We start from the raw sequence: 27,198 nt of genomic DNA, 5'->3' as shown, positions 1-27,198 counted from the left end.
ACTTTCACAGCTGAAAAGTCTAAAGGTCATAAAATGATAAAATCTGTCCCATTCTTAATAAAGAAACTAAACAAATGGAACATAATTCTTGAGAAATGAGGGAAACCAACATCCTTAGCTATCAGGAAAACCACTGGACATGAACAGGACCACGTGCATACTCTTCCTTCCTCTTCCTCCCACCCTTCCTCAATAGTGAGAACACAAAGTTTGTTTTCTTCAAGTTAAAGAGTTACAGAAAGTCCTTACTGGTTACAACTGGAATTAGGAAGCACAGGAGTCACTATGTAATCTACAGCAGCCACAAGACACTTTCAAACGCTACTTTTGAGCAACACATGAAAAGCTGACAGCATGTAACTGAAGTCCTGATCAGGGATGGGACTAGCCACACAAGTCATTATCTGTCCACCATGCTCACTGCAGAATTTCTGACCCAGGCTTTGGTAACACACATACATACTTCAAGTAACCCCCAAATCTACAGATCAACTGCAGCTTTACTATTCACTCAGTGTAGTGGCTCCTGTTACCATTATCACCAAATACATGTTAATATCCACCTGTGCTCAAGTAAAATCCTTTGCTGGAAGAGCCTAGGTAGAAGAAAGGAAGCTGCAAAGCTCATAACCTATGTAGAGCACACACACACTTTGAGAAGTATTTGTTTAAATCATCCGTATTAGGAGATCAAGTAGGAATATAATCCTGATTTAGCATTTTCATTAACATTTGTTCAAAATAATATTTTAAAAATTAGACATCATGGAGGGCAAATTTTATTTATACAGCCAGTCATACTGATTGATCCAGGAATAGAAGACTACATGCCACAGCAGGTCACGTAAGGACGTGTAGAAGTATATATGACTTCACTATTAAGTATACAATCACAGAGTTTAAAATATAGGCAAAGTTTTAAGGAATCTAAAAAAAGAGGAAAAAAAGGACTCCTTAAGGGAACAAGTTTTAGGTAAGATTATGAAATATGGTGTTATAAAAGTTGTCTCTGCTTCAAAAAAAAAAAAAAAAGATCTTTAAATGTTTCAAAAGACACATATGGCAATATGCTTCCATCAGGAAGCAACAGGAAGCCACAGTTAGGGATGAGAAGGTACTCTGACAGTTCACCTAAACCAGACTGACAATGCCTCCCTCCAGAGGAACCTGCATGTGGACACACTGCCCACAAAGCTCAGTAGATGACACAAGTGTGAGGCACAGCCATCTCTTTTCTTAATGATTAGGCCACTAACTATGTACATAACATGCTAAAAAAGCAATGTCACAATTCCCAGCATGGTCAGCAACCACCCACATGCCAGGCCTCTCGCCTTCAAGACCAGGAACAGGCAGAGTGCTCACTGGCACTGTAACACTTGTGGTAGTGAAGGACTGAAATGTATGCTTCAAACAGAGGAGCAATCTACTTCTACTTCTAAGGGAAGAAGGACAAAGGTGATATATCCCTAACAAGAAAGGAACTTCAGGGAAAAGGATGGCGGAAATAAATAAAACCATAAATGCTTTTTTTGGTTTTCAGATTGGGGAAGATGGGAAACAAACAAAAGAGACGTTATTATGCCATTTTATCCTCATAAAACTGACGACAAGGGAAAAAAAAAAGACACAAGGATAGCAAGAGCTAATTCCAAAGGAGGAAAAAAAGCAGCTTTCCAAAGTAACGCTGTCAGCACAGACTACAACACTTCTGGCGGAGCAACGTGGCTCATTTATCTGGGAGTTTAAACTGCAAATCCTAAAAACAGCACACTCTACCCCTCTGCCTCCTCCTTGCTACTGAAGTGTATGAGGACGCAAACAGCTGTGTTCACACACAGACACAAGACACAGCACACGAGTCACAGGCCGTATTTGGACTCTAGGCACATACTAATCCACAGTCTTTAAGAGTAGATAGATACAGGCACCTAAGACAGATGCTGGAGCTCCAGGTCAGCTTAAGGAACAAAGCACCTGAAAGAACTGCCAAACCCTCACCATCCATGTCAGTACACCTTGCCTTCAAAGTCAACCATGGAAATTTTGATCCTGAGATGTCTACAAATGGACAGAAGAGTTCATTTTACTTATTTTATTTTATTTTATTTTATTTTATTTTATTTTATTTTATTTTTTTAAAGATTTTATTTATTTATTCTTGAGAGAGAGAAGGAGAGACAGAGCCAGAGACACAGGCAGAGGGAGAAGCAGGCTCCATGCACCGGGAGCCAGACGTGGGATTCGATCCCGGGTCTCCAGGATCGCGCCCTGGGCCAAAGGCAGGCGCCAAACCGCTGCGCCACCCAGGGATCCCCATTTTACTTATTTTAAATACTTTAGCAAAGTCACTGACTGAAAAGCTACCAGGTGTATTCAAATACTTTCCCACGCTCCACTGACATCACGTCAGACTGTGCTTATTTTGGTCTGTAAATCAAATTTCTGATAATCTAATAGAACAGTCTCTCCACCTGAATTCAGAATACTGGACACAGTTAATAATTCAGCCCAAAGTATTTTTTTTTTAATTAGGTCTCTAAATGAGTAGTATGCTTTTTTTTTAAGGGCGCCTGGATGGCAGAGTTGGTTACATGTCTGACTCTTGGTTTCAGCTCAGGTCATGATCTCAGGGTTTTGAGATCCAGCTGGGGGTTGGGCTCCGTGCTCAGAGCCAGTAGGCTTGTCCCTCTCCCTTCCCCTCTGCACCCTCCCCTGCACCCACGCTCGAAAATAAGTAAATAAATCTTTAATAAATAAATAAAGTGGTATGCCATTTTCAGGCACCTGGGCGGCTCTGAGCACCTGAGTGACTGCCTTGACTTCAGCTCAGGTCATGATCTCAGGGTCCTGGGATGGAGCCCTGCTTCTGACATCGGGCTTCGTGCTCTGCTGGAAGTCTGCTGCTCTCTCTTTCCCTCTACCCCGTCCACCCTGCTCATACCCTCTTCAAAATAAATCAATCTTTAAGAAATAAAATACTATACCTTTTTTATTTTTTGTAATCCCATATAGAAAGGCAAAAATATAATGAAAAATACTAAGAAATCAATTACAAAAAAGCAAAGCTGATTATCAAGACCTTGCAACTGGCTAGTTATAAACAAGATATACACTCACATCCGTCAAGCGGAAACTATAAATGTCCACAAATAGAAAGTCCATACTCCTCAATTATGGGTCAGAATATAATCACATCGACGTACTGCAAGCAAAAACTGACTCTCCAAATTTCAACCTTATAAAGGTAACTCATTAAATACTGGATTTAGGGACGCCTGGGTGGCTCAGTGGTTGAGCGTCTGCCTTTGACTCAGGTCATGATCCCGGGGTCCTGGGATGGATTCCCCCACATCAGGCTTCCCATAGGCAGCCTGATTCTCCTTCAGCCTGTGTCTCTGCCTTTCTCTCTCTTTGTCTCTCATGAATAAATAAATAAAATAAAATAAAACATAAATAAATACATACATACATACATACTGGATTTATAAGAAGACAGGTAATTAGCCATGATGAAATAAGAGCAGGAGTTGGCCAACTGCAGCCCACAGACCAAATCCAGCCCACAGCCGGCATGCTAAGAACGGTTTAGATATTTTTAAAGTGTTGTTTTAGGAAAAGAGAAGAATGTGCAGCAGAGACCAAAAGTGGCCCACAGAGCCTGAAATATTTACTACCTGGTCTTTTACAGAAGAAGTTTAGCATCCCTTGCTCAGGAGGAAATCAGGTTCTCACTAATGTTAATTTTCTTTCCTTTCTGCTATCTCTGAGCCTACATGGGCATCCACCCTGGGTCTTTGCAGGCCATCTGGCGAAGTGCAGTCACATGGTGCTGGGCCAGATACCTAGAGACCCACTCTCCTTTCCCCAGGCGCTTACCCAGACCACATTCCCAATTTCTTGGGAAGGTAGGTATTAACACATGACAATGTCTTCCCCAGTGTGCCATGAACCATAAAAACCTCCATGCCTTCTCCTCTGCATCTGGCTGGATGCCCAAGATAAAAAAGGTTCTAAGGGATGGCAAAGCCAAAAGATGGAAGGTGCCTCTACATCCCCAAATCACCACCTGGGAGAAAGCCTCCAGCAGGCTGTGCTGTGGTGAGCCATCACACACCTGGTCTGTGTGTTCTAGTAGTGTATCCTACCTGACCAGCCAGCTTCTCAAAACCCCAAGCCTATGACTTCTTATTTTATTATACTTATTTAAGCACGAGAACAGGAATTTTTTAGCAACTCTTTTAAAATGCCTAGGTCCTTTCATTTTCCACCATCCTGAATTAGATTAGCATTTTTAAAATCAGAACACTTTGAAATATGCATTTCTACAGTGCACTTTCTTTAAACTTGGTATGTTATAAACTTAAAAATAAAATAAAGCCACAGTAGACTCCTTAAGCAAACATTATGTATTTTATCTTTTGGCCAAACAGCAAATCAACTGGAAATGAATGGCCCCAGTAAGTTAGTTACCCTAGCTTCTATTTGTGCCCTTTGAAGTAGAAATAAGCTAGGTATGAACTAACGGTTACAAAGTTCAACCAAAGCCCTGTGGTAAAATAGAGACCTTGCAAAAATACAACTACGATACCCAGAAAAGCTGAAAGGAGCCAGCACTTCAACAGCTAGTTTTTAGTTTAACATAAATACACTTTAAAATTCATATCCTAGCTATACCTGAATAGGATTTAGGGAGAAAAGGGAATACAATTTCTTACAGTAAACCAAATCATGGGCTTTTCTATTAACAAGAGGGAAACAGTAACTAAAACTAGAGAACCTGCCAGTTTCCTTCAAAATCCTAGAGTCGTTTTGTTTCTTTAGGATTTTATTTTATTTTATTTTTTTAAGATTTTTACTTATCTGAAAGAGAGAGAGAGAGAGATTGAGCATGGTGGGGAGGAGCAGAAGAAGAGGGAGAGAGAGTCTAAAGCAAACTCCGCAGTGAGCATGGAGCTCAACATGGGCTTGATCTCACAACCCTGATATCATGATTTGAGCCTAAACCAAGACTCAGATGCCCAACTGAATGCGCCATCCACGTGTCCCTTTAGAGTTGTTTTATAAATTGGATTAAGTAGCTTGAAAGCAGGGTTTTCTCTAAAACAGCTGAGGGTCAGGTAGGCGAGTCATTGGGGAGTGACCCATCAGCTTGCCACAGATGGCCTCAACTGTGCTCTGTATTCCCCAGAACTAAAGACACAGGTAAAATTACCATCTTACATTCACAAAACAGGACCAAAGGATCCATAAACCTATGCAGCTCACATCAACCACTTTAATTAAAGGTCCTCTAAGATTATTGAAATATATTCCTTCTTGGAAGCAAATTCTGAGCCATGCTACCTTTATTTCAAAGCAATTAAGCAGTGACACTTTATTTCTGGAAGAAAAGGTATACCCTGTCTATGACAATAGGAACTGTGTTAAGCTATCTATAAGAGGTATGACAAGAATATCAGACCCTCCGTAGAATTTTCCAGGGCGCTGCCAGGAGAATATATTCAATAGGGGCCCAATGGTGGCATATGTAAACCACTTACAATCACTTGCCTTCACCAAATAAACAGCATTTCCCTCCCAGGCTTGCGAGGACTGTTAAGCATCTAAGATGACCTGGCTTCCCATGCTGGTTCCACTACTGGCTGGTCCCAAAGCCTTGGGAAAGCAACCATACCTCTCTAAATCTCAGTATCCTCACACAGCAAACTGGTTGTGAAGAGTCACTGAGAAAGGCCTGGTATGGGAGCTGGAACACACATGCACTTCGACCACTGGAAGTTCCATGTGCAATAAGCATGCCCCCCACAGAAGTGTGTGAGGTGTTTAAACCAGTGCTTCCCAAATTTTCATGAGCACAGGAAACACCTAAGGGTCTTATTAAAACACAGTCTCAGATTCAGATTCAGTAAACCAGGGATTGTGCATCTCTATTAAGTTCCCAGATGCTGCTGTTACTGCTGCCCTGGGTTTAAACTATTGCTGATCATTTGCAACAAATTGCAATACACACATTCAAAATGCTTACATAACCATGAGAAAAAGAAAAAGGCATATGATGCAAACAGGTGACTATGTTATTTATTTCAGAAACTCCCTGTGGACAGGCTGATATTAGTAGGGTTTTTTCAATATAACAGATGTAAAACATAACACACTGTATCACTTTCTAACAGGAGCCCAGAAAAAATGAGACAAACATGGTGAAAGATAAACTAGTAGCACTCTGAAGGGAGAAACTGCTGACTGTCCTCCCTACAAATGATAGAAGTAAACTGAGGGAATGACAAAGAGTGTTAACTTAAAACTCAAAATCTCCTATTTCCCATGAACTGTGCTTAACCGTTCTACCTAAGCAGGAGAAGCTGCCATAAAACCCCCACCATACACTACTATGAACTGTTGGCTAGGCCCAGGGCAAAACATTCAAAAAAAGATTCCAAATTTATTTAGAATTTCTGAGCTTATGAAAAACAGCTGGGCACGAAAGCAAACACTTCTGGGCGTGGGGCCCTGAGACCACATTGGTGGCACATGCATGAAGACAGCCTGTCCACACCATTTTATCACTGGCCCCACTGGAATTGCCAAGATCTCATGTCCTAAGTAAATATTTGCTAACGTCTTCCAGTTTGACTTCAATATACAGAGTACAAGCGACAAAGAGAAAAGGAGCAGCTGCTTATGTCCAAGACAACACAAAGGAAAAGACTTAACTCTATAAACTAAATGTTTTAAATTTTTAATATTTTTTTCTATTTTATTTGTACTATGAAGGGAGTATTTGTAACAGATTTTTCATGATCTCAACAAAGACATACAAGCACATACTGTCAAAGTTCAAACCCCCATGCACCTCAGGGGGTGCATTCCTCCCAGGCCCCTGGCTCTGCCTACTGGCTAACATGACCCCCGTCTAACAAACTATCTAGCGAGAGCCATAATGTGAGACATGTGTAAGTTTAAATTTTCTAGCAGCCACATCAAAAAAGTAAAAGAAACTGACTACATAAATGTTAATAGTATATTTTATTTAACCTCATATACCCAAACATTATTATCTCAACATGTAATTCTTTTGGTATTAAGTCTTCAAAATCTGTGTGTATTTTACACTTACAGCACATCTCAATTTGGACCAGCCATATTTTATGCTTAAGACTCATATATGGCCAGTGGTTGCTGTACCGGACAAAAACAGTTCTAATTATATATTACTACAATTACGATTCAAAGTTTCTCCTCTCGTACTAAAATAACACCCTCCCCCCAATCTCCTTCCACAGCCAAAGTCAACAGTTAACCACCTTTTCCACATAGGGCCAATGTGGGGTCAGTGAGGAGAGGTTATGGGCCACGTTCTTCCCTTCTTCTAAAATGTAAACATACATGAGAAATCGCATTTATTCTTAGATATGTAAAGCAACTTGGACATTCTTCAACTTAAAAAAAGTAGGTCACTGTTTTTCAGCCTCTAATATCTAGAAATGTTTGTAGGAATTAAAGGGAAGTTTTCACATGGTTCACCTTAAAACAATGAAGGGCTAGCTGGTTTTAGTATAATCCACCAAATTGTAAACCAGGCATGTGTAATTTTCTAAGCTAACTCAAAAATATAGGGGTGCCTGGGTAGCTCTGTCAGTTGGGCATGTGATTCTTGCTTTCAGCTCAGGTCATAATCTTATAGGTCACGGAATCAAACCCCAAATCGGCTTGAAGATTCTTTCTCCCTGTCCTTCTGGCCCTCTCCCCCACAAAATGAATAAATAAATCTTTTTTAAAAAAGATTTTATATATTTATTTGAGAGAGAAAGAGTAAGTGTGAGAGAGAACATAAGCAAGGAGGGAAGAGGCAGAGGGAGAGGGAAAAGCAGGCTCCCTGCTGAGCAAGGAGCCCAATACAGGGCTCAATCCCAGAACCCAGGATCTTGACCTGAGCTGAAGGGAGATGCTTAACCGATTGAGCCACTGAGGTGCCCCTAAATAAATTTTAAAATATATATATATTATAAAGAAGAAAAAAATGCCTAGGTCACTCAAATATGGAAACAATGATGTTTCATCAATGTAAAAAAAAAAAAAAAGCCACTAGATTCCCTATCATCTTGGGAGTACACTGAACCTTCACAGCCCACATTTAGATTGAAAACAACTTGCTTATTCCACGGCAGCAGACAGTTACCCCACACCTCTGGTCAAGTTTACAAGCAGCGTGGGAACAGGATGTATTGGACAAATCAAGCTGCTGAAAGGCTGCTCATACTGGCTCACCTACTCCTGCCAGCATCCGGACACCTGGAGTATCAGGACTCCCTTCCCTGGGCTTGAACTCAGGTATTGGGAGAACTTAGTTGGGCAGCATATGACAAGACCCAAATGGGGAAGTGCTGGGCTCAAGGAGGGCAGGTGGTTGCTCACTTGGTACAATGAAAGCAGCATGCCACAAGAAGGGGACAGAGAGCAAAGCACCTATAAATAGGACCATGCAGTGTCATCTGAAAGAAGGTTACTTCTGTGCTACACATTAACAATAAACTTCCTCCTCACAAAGCTGAATGCCTAGGCAAACGTTCCAACTTTCACACAAAAAGGCAGAAACACGGAACAATGAAAAGAGTTAAGAGCTAGACTCTGAGAGACAGCTCTCACTCAGTACCAAGGAAAAATATCACAAAGGACTAGAAAGTCCACACAACAGCTGCTCCTCCGTTTCCTACAGTTGCCCTCCCCAGCCCTCAAAGACTGGACTAATTAAATCAAAGACCAGAGTGTCTCTTAGAGATACATATTTCCTTAGAGGAAAGGGCAATACAAACTCTGGACCAGAGTTTGCTTTGCAACGGATTCTTCAAAGAACATGTCACAAGTAATCACCTTTATACCACTCAGATATTCCAGAATCATTTTCAGTTTTACTTTGTAATTTCTTTGATATTTCAGGGTTTTTTGAGAGTAATAAATAAAGGAGCCAACTCCATTTATTATGTGTTATATCAACCAGCAGATACTCTGAATATAGGAATAACATGATAAATGGTCCCTACCCCCTCGAAAAATACAATAAAACTAAAAAAAGAAAAAGAAAAAGAAAAAGAAAGAAACACAGAATGAGAGGTATCAACTCCAAGCTTATTCTGTAGAAAGAGAGCTCAACAGAGGGGAACTTGACCAGAAAAGACTTCCTTATATATGAGGCTCAAAAGACAGGTAGAGTTCCATAAGTGATGCTATAGCAAAAAGTATTCCAGGCTAGTAAACATAAGCCTGCAAGCACGGAGAATAGGACAGGTTTCTAGTAGCTTCAGGAAAGTCATGGCAGGGAGAAAGCCCTGATAATAAATGCCACTGAAAAGGCTCAAAGATAAGCTTAGGCATCAAGACCAGGTCTCAAAGGGCCCTGAAAAAGTACACTACAGAGCACCATAGGCTTGCTGCAGAAGCAGAGAGAAAGAGAACTGGTGAGTTTTAACTAAGATAAACATATATTAAAATATCTACAGAAAAGACAAAGCAACATATTTTAATAACATATGGAAAGAAATCATTCTGAGCAGAAGCAGAGGAAAGTGACACACATAGAGGAGATGATATTTAAGCCATGGCAGGTATGCTTTCAACAGAGGCTGGAATCCTACAAAGGTGAAGAGAGGGAGAGGTCTAACCTGTTCTGGGTATGGCCAAGGTTTTGGGTGTGACTGAAATATGGGGCAGGGAGGGGGTGCTAAAGACAAGGCCATGAAGGTGGGACAGAGCAGAACTGTGCATGGGAAGACATAAGCGGGAGAATCCAGTAAGAAGAGGCAAATAAGCAGCGTCAGATGTGTACTTTATATACGAACTGTCTACAATGCAGCAGATGTACTGGAGACAGAGAAGCCTAAGAGTGAGCAACCCATCCAGAAGCCTCTATCAGAACCCACAGAAGTTGGAGAGCCCTGCAACAGCCTCCACTCTGAAAACCAAAGCATCCCCTAAAGATTTCCCACTAAACTACCTCTCTTCTTCCAGCATCAACCATGATTCTGCCTCTGCAAAACCCGATTTTCATGTTTTCTTCAATCGTGGCTATACTTTGTGGTATCAGATGATACAAATTTATGGCTTGCCTTTGGAATTCTGAGCTGCCTGGGAAATACATGACCCTCAGAAAGCAAACATCACCCCCATATTGGAGCTCACTCCAAATCTAGCACTCAGAGGCTGGGCAGGGCACATGCTGCAATGTCATCAGCTACTTCACTTTTACATTAAAAAGCCAACTGCTAAAAAAAAAAAAAAAAAAAAAAAAAAAGAGCCAACTGCTAGGGAAAACCCAGTCTTTTTTCTGTCACCTGGTCCGCATTAAATCAAGTAATGCGTTCCTGTACAAAGTATCATGAAAACGCAAATGTATATGCATTTCTTTTTTTTTTTAAGATTTTATTTATTTATTCATGAGAGACACAGAGAAAGGCAGAGACAGAGGGGAGAGCAGGCTCCCTGTGGGGAGGCTGATGCAGAACTTGATCCCAGGACCCCAGGATCATAACCTGAGCCAAAGGCAGACACTCAACCACCGAACCACCTGGGTGTCCCTGTATATGCATTTCTATGCATAATTTCCACAATTTCAAAAACTTTAGTCTAAGTATATGTAAAGCATAACACTTTACTAGGAACAAGGTTTGTGAATCTTTTCAAAGTGAGACTGAGGGGTTGGGAAGAAAAAAAGACAAGTAATTAGGGGGACACCATGGTGACCAAGTTCTTGCCAGAAGCCTGAGATCAAAAGAATGAAGGCAAAAACCCAGCTGCATCTAGGTATTGTGTATGTACACCCATGGGGGGGGTGGGGGCAGAGAGTGGGGAGAGACTGCACATGCAAACAAGCAAGGATAAGAGAGGGTGATACCATCAAAGTCACATCAGAAAATTCTTATGGGCTCTAACAGCGGATTTTTCATCTCAAGCTCCAGGATTCTCTGAATCTCTAAAAGCCAGTAGGAGAATCAACAAATTGGCATCAAACATCAGACAGAAACAACATATAACTGGAGAGCAAGAGGGTGGCTGCTGCTCTCTTCCCCAGTGCTGCCTGTGGAGGCAGCAGCCGCCTCCTGTCCAGCATTAGAGCTGCCCTCAGACCTCTAGGGAAGCCCAATATCATTAAAAAGATCAGTAAGTTTAACCAGCACAAATCAGACTGATATGTCAAAATTAAATTCAACTGGCAGAAACCCAGAAGCACTGGCAGGAGGGTATACCGAAGATTCAAGGACAAGCTTTTGATGTCCTACACTGGTTATGGGAGCAACAAGACAATACAGCGGCTTCCAAAAGTTCATAGTCCACAACATCAAGGAGTTTGAAGTGCTGCTGATGTGCAACCAATTTCACTGTGCAGAGATTGCTCACATGTCTTCTCCAAGAACCACAAAGTCACTGTACAAAGGGTGGCTCAGCTGGCCATCAGAACCACCAATCCCAATGCCAGGCTGCAGAGCAAAGAAAATGAATAGACAGCTCATGTGCACGTTGTATTTGTGTTAATAAAACCATAAAACTACAACAAACAAACAAAAAGAGGCAGCAGTCACCTGGCACAGCACAGAACAGTTCTGAAGTCTGCAGCTACAGGGGAAGGCCCTGGCAATAGAGCAGTGACAGAAGAACCGAGGCATAAGCTAGAAAGAGCTGGTCAAGTTAGACGGAAGTAGGTCCAAAGATTTTAGCTGACTGAAGCTCAACATTAAGTCATATTCTGATGTGACTAAAAACAAAGCAACCTCAGAATAAAGTCAGATGAATCTTGTCTAGGACCATGGAAGATCTAATCCTACTGTAGCCTTCCTAGGCAAATCACCTTCTGCCAGGCAATACCACACCCTGTTCTGGAAGGAGGAAGAGACTGCCAACCACGTGGTACCTAAAGAGATGACCACGCAAAGAGACTCATCACCGGGGATAAAAGAACTAGCTTTCTATCTTAAAGCTCTTTTATACTATTATTTATAGGTCCCAAACATAAAATGAGAGCCAATGAGTGAAAAATATAGATGATGTGTGAGTAGTTACAGCAAGAACTCATTAAAGATGAGGCTAAAGGGAACCCTGGGTGGCGCAGCGGTTTAGCGCCTGCCTTTGGCCCGGGGCGCGATCCTGGAGACCCGGGATCGAATCCCACGTCGGGCTCCCGGTGCATGGAGCCTGCTTCTCCCTCTGCCTGTGTCTCTGCCACTCTCTCTCTCTCTCTGTGTGTGTGACTATCATAAATAAATAAACATTTAAAAAAAAAAAAAAAAAAAAAAGATGAGGCTAAAGGTTGTGGCTGTGAACATACACAATGCCCCAAGCCTGAAGGAACTCTGGCCAAAGCCTAGATGGTTGTCTCCTTCAGGAAAGGAAGGCAATACTAAGTGATGGCCGTGCTGCTTCATAAATCTCTTCTCAAGTCCATTTGATATAAAAGGCATGGCTTTATTGGCGCTGACATGGGGCCTCAACAAGAAAATGAAAAGATTACACAACGTTCCAGATGTTTACTGGGTAAACACAATCTTCTACTCCTCTGACAACTCAAGCAAGACAGCAATAAAGTAAAAAAAGAAAAAAATGCCAATAAATGTATGAAAGTACAGAAAATAGAGAAATAATTCAGAAATCCAACGTCCAAATAACATAAGTTGTAGAAGAATATATTAAAATCCACAATCACCTGCCTCACCAAAAAAAAAAAAAAAAACAAAACCTCCCCAGTGTAAAGAATAGGACTCTCCCATCTAGGACTTACAGATCCTATCACAGTGAGTGGTGAAACAGACCTCTAAGGCACAGTGTGAAAATTCAAAGTATCAGGGATAAAGACATATCTCAACTTTTCTCATGAGGAAAAAAACACTCAAAAAAGGACTGAAAATCAGAATATCAGCTTCCTCAATAGCAATTCTAGAAAAGAACATTTTCTGACATGGAAGGTCAGAAAGATACATTCACACTTTCTCAAAAAGCTACCAGAAAATGGGCTCCACCAAAGCTTTGCAGTAAGCCAGGAGGGGTGCCTGGCTGGCTCAGTCTGTAGAGCATGGAACGCTGAATCTCAGGGTTGTGGGTTCAAGCTCCATGATGAGAGTACAAAGTACTTAAAAATAAGGGCGTCTGGGTAGCTCAGTCAGTTCAGCATCTGCCTTTGGTTCAGGTCATGATCCCAGGGTCCTGGGATTGAGCCACACAGGGCTCCCTGCTCAATAGAGAGCCTGCTTCTCCCACTCCATCTCCCTCTGCCTGCCACTCTCTGGCCTGTGTTCTCTTTCTCTCTGTTAAAAAAAAAAAAAAAAAAAAAAAAAAAAAAAAAAAACTTAAAAAAAGTACTTAAAAATAAAATCTTAAAACAATATATAAAAAGGCATGGCAATAAGCATGATGGGAAGACATGGAATACATGGAACCAGGGATCCCACACACTAAGAAGCAAAGATAACTCTCAGAAGAAAAGTAAGATAACACTTGCCACTACAGATGAAGTCAAGAGGAATCTGCCGGGAGCGAGGCATGCATGAGACAGAGGGCTCTGAAAAGGATGTATCCACACAGGAGATCTATGTGCCAGATATATGTGACCATGCTGAGAAGAATTTTACTAATTAAGTCAGAGACCTAGGGAATAATTAACCAAGATATACATACTTTTATACTGATTTTAACCAAAGTTGAGCTTAAACTATGTTAGAAGATGGGGGAGGGAAAGAAGCTGTGCGTGTAAAAGCTAAACTTTCACCTTCATTGTCAGAAGTCAGCTAGATTAGAAACAGCTATAGGCACACGACTTAGAAATATGAAAGGAAGTAAATGTGAGAAAACAGCTAAGAGATAAAGGTAGTGGCCCCTACTACATGATTAAGGGATGAGGAAAGGAAAGGATAGGAAAGATGGAGCAGATGACTATTATTTTTTATTGTAAATTTTGTGGTACTGTTTGACTTTTAAACTATGCACCTATATAAACTATATACCCAAGTATGATAAGATATTATGAAAGAAATGAAAATATAAAAGTATTTACTACAATCCTGGCACTTAATAAGGGCTCTACAAACGTAGGCTCAGTCTGAAATCAAGACATTGTGAAAGATTAGCTAAGCTGCCCACTCATATGTAAAGATAGGAAGTAGCTGCATATACTTAAGAGTCTGTGTATAAAAAACAAGCAAACAAAGAAACAGAACAAGCCAAGCAAACGAGAGCAAAAACCACAAGGGTACCTTTTTCACATTTAGGTCCTTTTTTTCACTTCATTCTTTCTGCCATCAGCATGTGAGCCAACTCCAGAGACCTGGGACCTGGGGGTACAGTACTGAAGTTGCCAAATCTGGTCTGCCACCTATTTTTATGCAGCTCCTGAGCAAAGAATGATTTTCAGATTTTTAATTGGTTGGGGGGGAATCAGAAGACTATTATTCCATGACTTATGAAAAATCTTTCAAATTCAAGTAAGTTTTCCTGAATCACAGGCACAACATCCACTTAAATCCTGCCTCTGGCTGCTGTCACACTACGAAGGCAGAGTTGAGCGTGGCAGAGACCACCTGAGGGTACTTATCACTCTGCACTGCTGCTCGCTGGATCACGATGACACAGTCCTAACTTGGGGCAAAATGTTGAACTGCAACACTTATTTTATTATCCTTGCATCCCCAACAAATCAAAACAAGAAAAGAAAAACCAGACTTCACAAGTTGTGTTTGTAAGACAGAGTGGGACGGTGATTCTTATGTCACAAAATCAGATGGCAAAGTGCTGTGTCTGCAATGTAACGACACCATACCTGTACTAAGAGAACATAATGTTATGTCCACACTTCCAGACCACGCAGTCATCAGAGTATTCCCAACGCATAGGAAGGCATGTGTCAGAAACATTTAAGCTTTTAACTGGATTATCTTGTAACAGGAAAATTTCTTCACAAAAATAGAAGATGAAAATGAAACCTCAAGCAGAGCTGGTCTCCAAGTAGCTTATTAGCCATATGGCAAGGAAGCCAAGGATAGTTTTCCTTTGGACTCTTGAGGAGTTCACAGATATGACCGATGCAGCTCAGCTGTTATTTATTTGAGGCATTTGACATGATGACAAATGAGTCTTTAAGAGCCCACACAAAACAGCCACAGGCCAGGTGTTTTCAGAAAAGCTAGACAAAGTCACTACAGTGTGTAGCAGAGTTCGGCCATGAGTGACGTGTTACAGCTGATAATGGTAAAATAACATGTAGAGCAAAAAACGGCTTAATTGGACAAATTTACAAAACTTGTGAAAATGTACTGTTCAAAGTTTACAGTTCTTGATTTTCATCAGCAGGTCCTTTGAGAGGTTTTTTAAATTCCTCATGTGTTACTGTACTGGTAACATCAACAGCGAACCTCATTTACTCTCCAGACCTGTCATCCGACCCTGACTTTTCCTATCACCAGCAAGCAGCATAATGGCTTTTAGCAAGGGTTAATGTCTTCTGCAACTTTTTGAGCTCAGAGTCAAGACTGAAATCTTTCTGAATGAGAGAATAACCCTCAACCACTACTGCTAAGCCCTGAATGGCTCTGAAAATTGGCATTGGCTTAAGTCTTGAGGCTTCTTAGTGAATTCAACCTAAAACTACAAGGCTAATCAGCACTGGTCTGCAAACCTGCTGCAGTGGTAAGGTCATTTCACTACTAACTTTGTTAGGATCATAAATTCAAACTGCTTCATACCCTTCCCATGTTGTCAGAACCTAAAATTGAAGTGAGATCTCTGTTTCCATACAAATTTGCAGTGGGTACATTTTTTTTAGCTCAAACTACAGTTAAAAGAATTTTTCAGACCTTAATGCAAATGTAAAGGAAATTATCCTATTGCAAAATTCATACAGCTATACAAATGAGAATTTTCCTAACCATCAACTAGAAGTAATCAATCTACAATGTAATGACATGCTAAAAGACAAACACTAAGAGAAGAATCTAATAGAATTCTATAAATGCCTTCCAAGTAATGAATATACATGCTTTTAGAACTGATATCAGAATGTGGCAGTACCTATTTGTGTAAAAAGATATTTTCAAAGATGAAATATGTAAAATCTCATTATAGCAGCATTAATAGATTAGATGAACATTTACAATAGAGTTTGAGAGGGGAAGTCTGGCTATGAACACCATTTAGGTGAAATGGTATCCCCCTAGAAAAAGAATTCCATTCTTCTCATTAATAGATCTGTATTATAGAATATTGAACTCAAGTACTCTTAAATTTTTAATTCCATCAATAATATCTGTGAAAATTTCCTCTGTTATGTAAATACCGATACAATATTCTCCTTTTTGCCTTGTGGTCTGCAAAACCTAAAATATTTCCTATCTGGGGATCCCTGGGTGGCGCAGCGGTTTGGCACCTGCCTTTGGCCCAGGGCGCGATCCTGGAGACCCGGGATCGAATCCCACATCGGGCTCCCAGTGCATGGAGCCTGCTTCTCCCTCTGCCTCTCTCTCTCTCTCTCTCTCTCTCTCTCTCTGTGACTATCATAAATAAATAAAAAATTAAAAAAAAAAATTTCCTATCTGGGCCTTGATAAACCCTGTCTAAAGGACCCTATATTTACAATGCTGCTCCTCTTTGGGAATCCTTCTCTACCACCTGGTACTGATTCTAGGACTCCTAGAGACTAATGGATAACTTCCTAAGAGAAGAATTCACCTGGCATCAGACAGCATATGATGAACAGAGGGAGTGAAAAAAAGAAACAGAAGGAATACAGCTAATGGTAAGGAATTGTTCTATCCATTGCCACAACTAAGAGTCATCAGCAAAGAACAAAATAAAACAAAAACAAAATGAGAGGGAGAAAGTCCTAAAAATGTCATCCTAAGAAATGTTTCTGAAATTTTAGCCCTACCACTATACAATTAATGATACCTATTGTGTAAAAAGTACTAAAAATATCAAGTAGAAGTCAAAAATCCTTGCTTGTGGAATGCTTAAATGTACTCAAAGAAAAAAAATAACGCTAAAATAATTGAGATTTTTTTAAATAATAAATTTATTTTTTATTGGTGTTCAACTTGCCAAAATACAGAATAACACCCAGTGCTCATCCCGTCAAGTGCCCCCCTCAGTGCCCGTCACCCATTCACCCCCACCCCCCACCCTCCTCCCCGTCTACCGCCTCTAGTTTGTTTCCCAGAGTTAGGAGTCTTTATGTTCTGTCTCCCTTTCTGATATTTCCCACACATTTCTTCTCACTTCTCTTATATTCCCTTTCACTATTATTTATATTCCCCAAATGAATGAGAACATATAATGTTTGTCCTTCTCCGATTGACTTATTTCACTAATTGAGATATTCTAAGAGTTCACAAAGGAGTGGCCACAGAGAAATTGAAACAATACAGAAAGATTTGCCAATAAGGTAGAAAAAGAGCTGAGCCCTAGTAAAAGGGTAATCAAATACAGAGAATAATAATAAAACCGTATGATGGGGGGGTGGACAAAATGGGTGAAGGTCAAAAGGTACAGACTCTTCAAGTCATAGAATAAGTCATGAAATGTACAGCATTGTGACTACAGTTAATAATAATACTGAATTATGTATTTGAAAGTCACTGTGAGAGATCTTAAAAGTTCCCATTACAGAGGCATCTGGTGGCTCAGTTGGGTAAGCATCTGACTCCTGATTTTGTTTTTTGTTGTTTTACTAAAAATTTTATTTATTTTTAAAATTTATTTATTTGAGAGACCATGCACGCGAGCAGGGGCAAGGACAGAGGGAGGGCAAGAAAGAAAGAGAATCCCAAGCAGACCTCCCACTGAGTGTGGAGTCTGCTACTAGGGCTCAATCCCATGACCCCAAGATCACTAACAGAGCCAAAACCAAGAGTCAGATGCTGAACTGACTGAGCTACCCAAGTGCCCTTGACTCTTGATTTTGGCTCCAGTCATAATCTCAGGGTTGTGAAATTGAGCCCCGTGTCTAGCTCCTCAGAGAGCATGAAGCCTGCTTAAGATTCTCTCTCTCCCCTTTTGCCCCTCCCCAACTCCTTGTCTTTTTTTTTTTTTTTTTTAATTTTATTATTTATTTATTCACGAGAGACACAGAGAGAGAGAGCAAGAGGCAGAGACACAGGCAGAGGGAGAAGCAGGCTCCATGCAGGGAGCCCGATGTGGGACTCGATCCCAGGTCTCCAGGATCACACCCTGGGCCGAAGGCGGTGCTAAACCGCTGAGCCACTCGGGCTGCCCCCCAACTCCTGGTCTTAAAAAAAAAAAAAAAAAGTTCTCACCCCAAGAAAAAACTGTGTGATGATGAATGTCAACTAGACTTCCTGTGGTGATCATTTCAAAATATATACAAATATCAATTCACTATGTTGTGTGCCTAAAATTCACATATTGGGCAGCCTGGGTGGCTCAGCGGTTTAGTGCTGCCTTCAGCCCACAGCATGATCCTGGAGACCCGGGATCGAATCACACATCGGGCTCCCTGCATGGAGCCTGCTTCTCCCTCTGCCTGTGTCTCTGCCTCTCTCTCTCTCTCTCTCTGTGTCTCTCATGAATAAATAAAATCTTTAAAAAAAATAAAATAAAATACAGTAAAATTCACATGTTGTATGTCAATTATATCTCAATTTTTTACAGTTGTATGGTATTATTGAAACAGCTTTAAAAATCATTCTTTGATAGTGTCACAATACCCACAATGAAAAGTGGGTAACTATTACAATTTACAAACAGACAACAGTCCCATAAACAGAAAAAAGAGGTACAACCTATAAAATAACCAGCTGAATTCAAGATGGAGGTCTTTGGGGGCCCTGAAATTTGTGCCCCCTCTTCCTGTTACTCCCAGCTCTGAACCAGCTGATCAAAAGGCAGAATAACAGCTCATGTGCATCATAAACCACTTTCTTTATTATAATCAATGGGCCTACATGGTCAGACCACAGTTGTAAGCATGTGGTCCCGACTTTCTCAAATCTGAACCCTCAACTTGGGATGAATTCTTCCACACAGTCAGGCAGGTGGGAAATGGAAGTGGCTTTACCCACAGGGTTAGAATGTAACCCGGGGCAGAGAAAGAGAAGAAACAGCTGGACACCCCTACTCCCCAAAAAAAGGTGCCTTACCAGACAAGGCACCAAGAGGTGAATGAATACTTAGAGGAGAATTCTCCCCGTCAGGATTTTTACAGAGAAAAAGCTGGACAAGTCAGAAGATTTATGTAAGAATCCTGAATATCAGGAGGCCCAGGAGGTGGTGCTTCACTGCATAAGCACGGAGAGAGGCCAGAAGGGGGAGGAGAGTCATTTATGAGGGGCTGAAGGAAAAACTGCCTTGGGATGAAAAGCAGAGAGCTGCTATAGCACCATAACTAGACTATCTCCTGAGATAAAGAAGCTTGAACTGTATATAATTAAGTGGTTTATGCCCACCTTTTCTTCAAGATACAATGGAGCAAATGAAAATGGATTAAAAATGTGTCACATCCTCCAAAGACCCTACTGGACCACTTTCTGAGGTGCCAACTATCAAATACGCAAAATTAACCTCCGATGTTTAAGAAAAAGTTTCAGTAAAGAGTTCTAAAATGATAGCAATTAAGACTTGAAAGCAGTCAGATGGCTAGCTAAAAGCCAGAGAGAGATGGCCTTTGGCTGGTGTAAAACAAAACAACCCAAGCTCAATCTCTCTTGTGCCAGCACACACATACTTCCAGGTGACCTAGAAGCAGCCGCTGAGTCTGAAGAACCAGTCATTCTCTGTGTGCTCCTTCAGCTTGCTAGGCCTGGCTTATCCTTGGGACCCAGATCAACTCCCCTAGGAAATGAGGAAACCCACACATCGTGTGTGCTGTAGATTCCAAAACTTGCAAGAGCAAACTACAGAGGCTATTTAACTTGCTAAAAATACCACACTGCCACAGAACCATACTGTACCTGGTCTGGCCCTGGTCGACCTAGACTCCAGGGTCTCACAAAAGAACACTGCCTTCCTTGATGAACTCATGGAAGGAAACTCCTGATAATTTCAATGGTCTTACCTTTCAACCAAGTTTAAAAATTAAAAGAAATGTTTTCTTCTCTGTGGCTCCTTGCCCATTACAGGTTATGCTGGTAACAGTTGTCTTCCAATTCACTGCATTAGCAGACTAGCCAGAGGTAAAGTGGGATGTGGAAGCAAAACAGAAGCTCTCCTGTAAAGAAAAAAGAGCATATTTTCACAGCATGTTCTGTTTTGGTCTGGTGACATCTGACATTAAAGATACTGGTTGAAGGTCCTGATTCACAGAATCTCAGAAGATCAAACAGTTCTAGTTAACTGAAATTTTTTCTATGTGAAAATAGGGGGAGGGGGCAGCCTGGGTGGCTCAGTGATTTAGCACCACCTTCGGCCCAGGGTGTGATCCTGGAGACCCGGGATCAAGTCCCATATCAGGCTCCCTGCATGAAGCCTGCTACTTCCTCTGCCTGTGTCTCTGCCTCTCTCTCTCTCTCTCTCTCTGGTCTCTCATGAATAAATAAATAAAATCTTAAAAAAAAAAAAAAAAGGAGAGGAGGAAAGGCACTATCATCCCTCTGCCTCAGTTTTTACCCTACACTAAACAATAACCCAGAAACACAGACACCATAATAGCACTATCAGTAAGAACATATAAATGTTCTTATCTTTATGTTATGAAAACATCAATGATATTCTTACCCAACACAGGGTTGACTGTGATGGCACCATATTTTAAAATACTAAATCAAATTTTAAAAGTAGCCGCCAAGTAGCCCCATGTTAATACCTTTAAACACCATAACTTTCACCAGGAAATGAAAGCAGAATATTGAGGTCACTGAAGTACTAGCTATAGTCAAACTGTGTCTCTAATGTCAATTAATCAAACACTACACATGAAAGGACTATAAACCATTTTCCAAGGCACTTTATGGATAACACTGCAGGAAAAGATTCAAATTATGGACAATATGCTAATTAGAAATCCTGTAAGAAGACAGTCTACAAGGCATCTCAAAACATAATGCTGTTCATTGGATATGTTTCTTCCATAAAACTCACTACACTCAAGCCAATGTTTTCCATCAAATAAGATAACAGAAACAATGCTGACTGCTGACTTCTTATTAAAACAATAACTTGAGGGGCACCTGGGTGGCTTAGTGGTTGAGCATCTGCCTTTGACTCAGGGTTCTGGGATTGAGTCCCACATCAGGCTCCCCACCTGCTTTTCCCTCTGCCTATCTCTCTGTGACTCTCATGAATAAATAAATAAAATCTTTAATAATAAAAAAAGAAACAATAAATTGAATCAACCAACAGTAACAAACCCAGCTTAAGAAATTATTTAATTCTAAACATAAAACATTTTACCAGTCAAATGCTTTCTAAACAAACGCTTGAAAAAATTGACCAACTAAATTTCTGCTTTAAATTTTAAGACATCATGTGCCATCATGTGCTATTACAGTCCTCAGGCATAACAAGGCTAACGTGTTATTATAAAAAGTGTATCACTAAATGTTGCAGGTAATTCTAGCCCCATCCCAACCTTCTGTGTGCCCAGGGTTCCAGGTCCTTTTAAGAATCCGATGAATTTACATGCATCACAAAATGTACACTTACGCACGCACGCACACACACAATTTAGCATTTAAATGAGTGGTTGTAGGACCCTCAGAGATGATCTGCAGTTGTTTCTTCCAGGAGCGAAGATCACTCACTCCCCCCACCAGTAGGTAGATCACAGGCTCCCAGCAGAGTTGGACCAACCTGCCTGCCTGCCTCACCATGCTGCACACTCCATATTCAGGGAAGCCAAAAGAAAAAAAAACAGTTATCAAATGTGCTCATGGCATTATGAACCTGGGTGCTTATTAAATAGTAACAAGTGTGCTGAGACTTAATCCATTTTTCTGGAATAAGGTGTTTGTATAATTGCTCATACTCTTTTCACTTGGGCTAATGAGGGAAAAGAGTGGGTCTATAATACTGATGGTAAGAAATATAGTCATTCTAAAGTGTGAGAACATGAGAAACAAGACCAAACCACGGCAAATAGAATGGAAGAGTGTCTGAGTGTAGCCGTGGGCCTCTTGAGTAAAGAGTGTATGTCAAATACACATTGAAATGCCTCTAGATCTACAGTAAAAAGACTATTTTGGTTGTTTTGCCTTAAAGACACAATCCACAAGGACCAGGAGAAGGCAACCAAATTAGAGAGGTGTTGAAAGGGAGCAAAAGGAGTACAGGCTGAGAAAGTTATTCACTGAACATTTAGATCCCTAAATATCTTCACCCTCTCCCATCCCTGCCAGCTCGGCGTATGACAGGATGATGAGCCATGAAAGCAGGCCTCTGCACTGGAGAGCCTGGCCAGCACAGCTTGTTATAGCTCGCCACCCTGATAACAGAGGTACTGCGGGAACTACAGAATAAATGCTGAGACACAGGCATACCCCACGGCCCACCCCAACTCCAGCCACGTTTTCCTACTGGGTTCTTCAGTTTCCCAGCTAGGCTGAAGACAGGAATGTCTTCAGAGTGAACTAACTGACCTTGAGAAAAAAGAACTTGAAAATATTGACACTAGGAATTTCCCAACCAAAGAAGCACTACTGGTCACTGCTGGAAAGTTCATAGCCAATGAGCCCCTCCCATGATGGGAGCCTCCAATCTACCATTCTTAAAAACTAGTATTTTTTTAAAAAGCTTTTCATTGCAAATTTGCAGAACAGTTACAAGAATAGTAGAGGAACAGGCAGCTTAGCAGTTTAGCGCCGCCTGCAGCCTGGGGTGTGATCCTGGAGACCCGGGATCGAATCCCACGTCGGGCTCCCTGCATGGAGCCTGCTTCTCCCTCTGCCTGTGTCTCTGCCTCTCTCTTTCTCTGTCTCTAATAAATAAATAAAATCTTAAAAAAAAAAATAGTAGAGAAAACTCCCACTAAGCCTTCCCCTGGACTCACAACTAATCATTGTGTCACTTTTGCTTGAGCACCTCCTCTCCACGAATATCCCAACCCCTTGATAGTTACTATAGATCACTGACCTTTCCACCAAACAGTTCACTGTGTATTTCCTAAGAACAAGGACACTAATTCACACAACCACAGTACGTATGTCAAAGTCAGGAATTTAACATAGTACTTACTGACTAAGGATTAAATAGTTCATATTCCAATTTTCCCAAATGTTCTACAATGGCCTTCGTGGTAATCCTCCATCACCTCCATCCAGGATCCTATGTCCTAACTCCTTCATTTCCTTCTGTCTAAAACAGTCCTGCATTATTTCTTTGTCTTTCATTTCACTGACATTTTTGAGGAATACACGGTATACATTTCTGGCATGAATAAATGAAGTTTTGTTGTTCCTGAAGTATCACATAAAGAGGGTGTCAATTTGTCCCACTATTGGCGAGCATTTAGATCACCTGGTTAAGATGATATGTGCCATACTTCACCGCTGTAAAATAACCATTTTTCTGTAATAAATAAGTAATCTGTGGAAAGATTTTTCTTTTTAGATTTTATTTATTTATTCATGAGAGACACTGAAAGAGAGGCAGAGACACAGGCAGAGGGAGGAGAAGCAGGCTCCATGCAAGGAGCCTGATGTGGGACTCGATCCTGAGAATCCGGGATCACACCCTGAGCCAAAGGCAGACGCTCAACCGCTGAGCCACCCAGGTGTCCCTGTGGAAAGATATTTTGAGCTTATGTTCTTAAAACATTCACTCAGTAGTTTTACTACCTATTGGCAATTTTTGTCTGATCAACTGTTCTCTGATGGCTAAAAAGTGATTTTTTTTGTAAATCTACTGTTCTTCCATCAGATGATATTTTAACTTTAGTAAGGTATGCCCTCCTCTTCTCACTCATCCTCTAACTCCTTAACAATATGGACTCACAGATTCTTATTTTATTTATTAATGCCATCATCCACTCTGATGCTCAAATTGTCCCACATTCGGCCAGTTAAGAGTCCTGATTCAAGCAGACTCCTGTGTGCTTCTCACACTCTTTGAGCACTTCCTTATTTCCTGGCATAACAACATGACATGTTCCAGATTCATCTTGAACATTCTTTGCCCCAACTCTGAAATCATTCATTTCTCCAGGAAGCCCTGGTTCTTTTAGTGGAGAATGTAACATAAAAATGAAGATCTGAGGGCAGCCCCGGTGGCGCAGCAGTTTAGCGCTGCCTGCAGCCCAGGGCGTGATCCTGGAGACCCTGGATCGAGTCCCACCTCAGGCTCTCTGCATGGAGCCTGCTTCCCCCTCTGCCTCTCTCTCTCTCTATGAATAAATAAAATCTTAAAAAAAAAAATGAAGATCTGAGAAGTAAAGATGTTCACAGATAGGAAAGCTGGGAAAGAGCAATTTCATATAATTCAACTCTTTGTGCTGTGTATCCCTGACTTTTAGATATGAAGGAAAACAAAGATTATCATGTATCTCAGGAAAGCCACTATCATGAAAAGTCAAGGGCAAAACAGAAAAATACAAGCTGGAGGAAAAATAAAAAACAAAGAGAGGGATCCCTGGGTGGCACAGCGGTTTGGCGCCTGCCTTTGGGCTCAGGGCGCGATCCTGGAGACCCGGGATCGAATCCCACATCGGGCTCCCGGTGCATGGAGCCTGCTTCTCCCTCTGCCTGTGTCTCTGCCTCTCTCTGACTATCATAAATAAATTAAAAAAAAAAAAAAAAAACAGAAAAAACAAAGAGAATATATAAAATAATAATTGATGTCCTCAGAAAGATAATAATACATCCATAAACAAAAGAATACTATTTAAAAGGGCACACAGAACAAATAACAAATGCAGAAGGAAAATGATTTCCAACCATCAATCAAGACTACACAGAAAGAAACACAAAGTCAAAAGATTTACCTCCCACACAAGTTATTCAGAGAAGACACTGAGGAGAGAGATTATGCTCCACTAACACAGAGGGAGAGCTCTGAAGACAGCAAAGAACACGAGAACAAGAGAGGAAAAATCCCTGGGATCCCAGGAGACAACTGGGCTCCCAGCAGGGAAGGCTAGCAAGGCAGCCTGGAGCTGGGGAAGAGTTCTTCCAAAAGTGAAAGCTGATTGAATACCTGAGCATGGAACTGACAAAAAGTCTGAGGCTAAAATAGTGACTGAATTTTTTTTTTTTTTAAAGTGATGGGGCACCTGGCTTAGTCACTGAAGCATGCGCCTCGATCTCAGGGTCAGAGTTCAAGCCCCACACTGGGTGTAGAGATTACTCAAAACAAACAAACAAACAAACAAACAAACAAACAAACAAACGTTTTGTGAAAAGTGATACACTTTCAAGGAAAACCAAAAGTTGTTCAGGAAAAGTATTCGTAATTCACTATGTAATATATAAATAGCACACAGGGTCATAATGATAAAACTAAATATTGATTTAACCACAATTGCAATAGAATTATTTTGGAAGGATGGGGAAGATAGAATGTGGGAGGTGAGAAGAGAGAGCTAATCCTTACCTTCTGTATCTTTTCATAACAGGAAATCAACGGATATGCTTGAAACTAAAAATAATTCAGCGTACAATCATGCAAGTATGAAGTTTTCAAATATGCTCTTCAGACACAGGAGGTAAATATATAATATGTATATATATACACACACTTTTTTTTTAATTGGCTAAAGGTGTTCTGGACAACTGCGTGGCTCAGTTGGTTGAGCGTCTGCCTTTGGCTTGGGTCATGATCTTAGGGTCCTGGGATGGAGCCACTAGACTCCCTGCTCAGAGAGGAGTCTGCTCCCCCCCACCCCCACCCCCCCTCCCTGATTAGTGCCTGCTCAAGCGCTCTCACGTGTGCGCTCACAGTCCCTCTCAAAAGAATAGAAAAAAATCTTTAAAAAAAAAAAAAGTTCAAAAAATTACAGTGGCCTTCAGGAAAAGCAAAAAGAGGGTGAGGAGGCTAAGGAAGGCTGTTAATCTCATCCAACCTCCTAGAACTAGCTCACTTTTAACTGTGGATGTGTAATGCTTTGACCAAAAAAAAGAAAAAAAAAAGTCCTTAATAAATTTTTAAGAAGAATGCTAAACTGGAAAAAGGTATTCAATGTTGAGACTAGACAGCTATAACATGAGCAACTCCCTAGCTCTAGACATGAGCCTTCTATCCATCCTGACTATCCATCCATTCCTCCATCTATGAAATAAAGAGTTGGACTACTTAACTCTAAACATTGTTCTTCCTGCTTCAATAACTTATGAATCTAATATAAAAATGAAGTAATCTAGGCTTTAAATATGGTGCCAGTGGCTACAGACATTAGTCAATTAAATTATAGAAAGACCTAAGCAGGACCAGTGAAAGAATAAATGGAAAGAGAAGTAAAATGGGGGGAAAAACTTTGCTTAAAGCCCCTGGGGACCGACAGGCTGCTGATGGTGAGGGAGAAGTTAGACACGCACAGTTTAGGGCCTGAAGACAAAGAGTTCCGGATCCCAGCCTGGAAAGAATTTAACTGACAGTATACAGACAAATTAGGACACAAGACCACTGGAAAAAAAGCTACGTAAGCCAAAGAGAGAGGTTTGCTTTGAAAGTTAAAATATACAGATGATGGTGGAATCCATGAAGATGACGAAAGCTGCTTCCCTCTCAAAAGGGGGGAACTCTCTCCAGGTATTTAACTTGCAGGAAACCCGAGTTTTACATAATAAGAAAAGGGCCTTGGCCAGAGAGCAGAGTACTGAAGGATTGGGAGCAACAGTACAATGTGTGGAGCTAAAGGAGGAAAAGTAGGGCTTTGCTAGTAAACAATATAATGTGAGCTGTAATAGTGGATGTCCTAGTCTATTTAGGACACTGTAACAGAATACCATACTGGGTGGCTTATAAACAAGAGAAATTTATTTCCCACAGTTCTAGAGACTGGAAAAGTCCAAGATCACACCATGTGCAGATTCAGTATCTAGTGAGGGCTTGCTTCCTGGTTCATAGACAGCTGTCTTTTTGCTGTGTACTCTCATGTCAGGAAGGGCCAGCAAATCTCTAGGGTCTCTTTTAGATCTCATTCACAAAGGCTCCACCTTCATGGTCTAATCACCTACCAAAGGTCCCCCATCCCAATACCATCACACTGATGAAGTGTGAAGATTAGGTTTCAACATATGGATCTGGAGGGGGGTCACAAACATTCAGTCTATAGCAGTTGGT

General features: G+C 41.0%; 1 protein-coding gene across 26 annotated transcripts in view; it reads right to left on the bottom strand.

Moving 5' to 3' along the window:
- Positions 1–27,198, bottom strand: part of PPP6R3 (protein phosphatase 6 regulatory subunit 3) — a 144,170-nt gene that overhangs the window by 77,154 nt on the left and 39,818 nt on the right. For 23 of the 26 annotated variants that reach the window (XR_012013702.1, XR_012013707.1, XR_012013709.1 and 20 more), the window contains exon 2: positions 20,045–20,197. The exons of 1 other annotated variant lie outside the window; for it this stretch is intronic. The gene's annotated coding sequence lies outside the window, so the exon portion shown is untranslated. Of the gene's footprint in view, positions 1–14,237; positions 14,374–20,044; positions 20,198–27,198 lie in introns of all 26 variants that reach the window. 2 more of the 26 variants (XR_012013703.1, XR_012013704.1) reach the window with 2 other exon arrangements.

Source organism: Canis lupus, chromosome 21 (assembly GCF_048164855.1).
Source record: "Canis lupus baileyi chromosome 21, mCanLup2.hap1, whole genome shotgun sequence".
Lineage (NCBI taxonomy): Eukaryota > Metazoa > Chordata > Mammalia > Carnivora > Canidae > Canis > Canis lupus.
The sequence above is the reverse complement of the archived record's forward strand: the minus strand, read 5'-3'. Positions and strand labels throughout refer to the sequence as shown.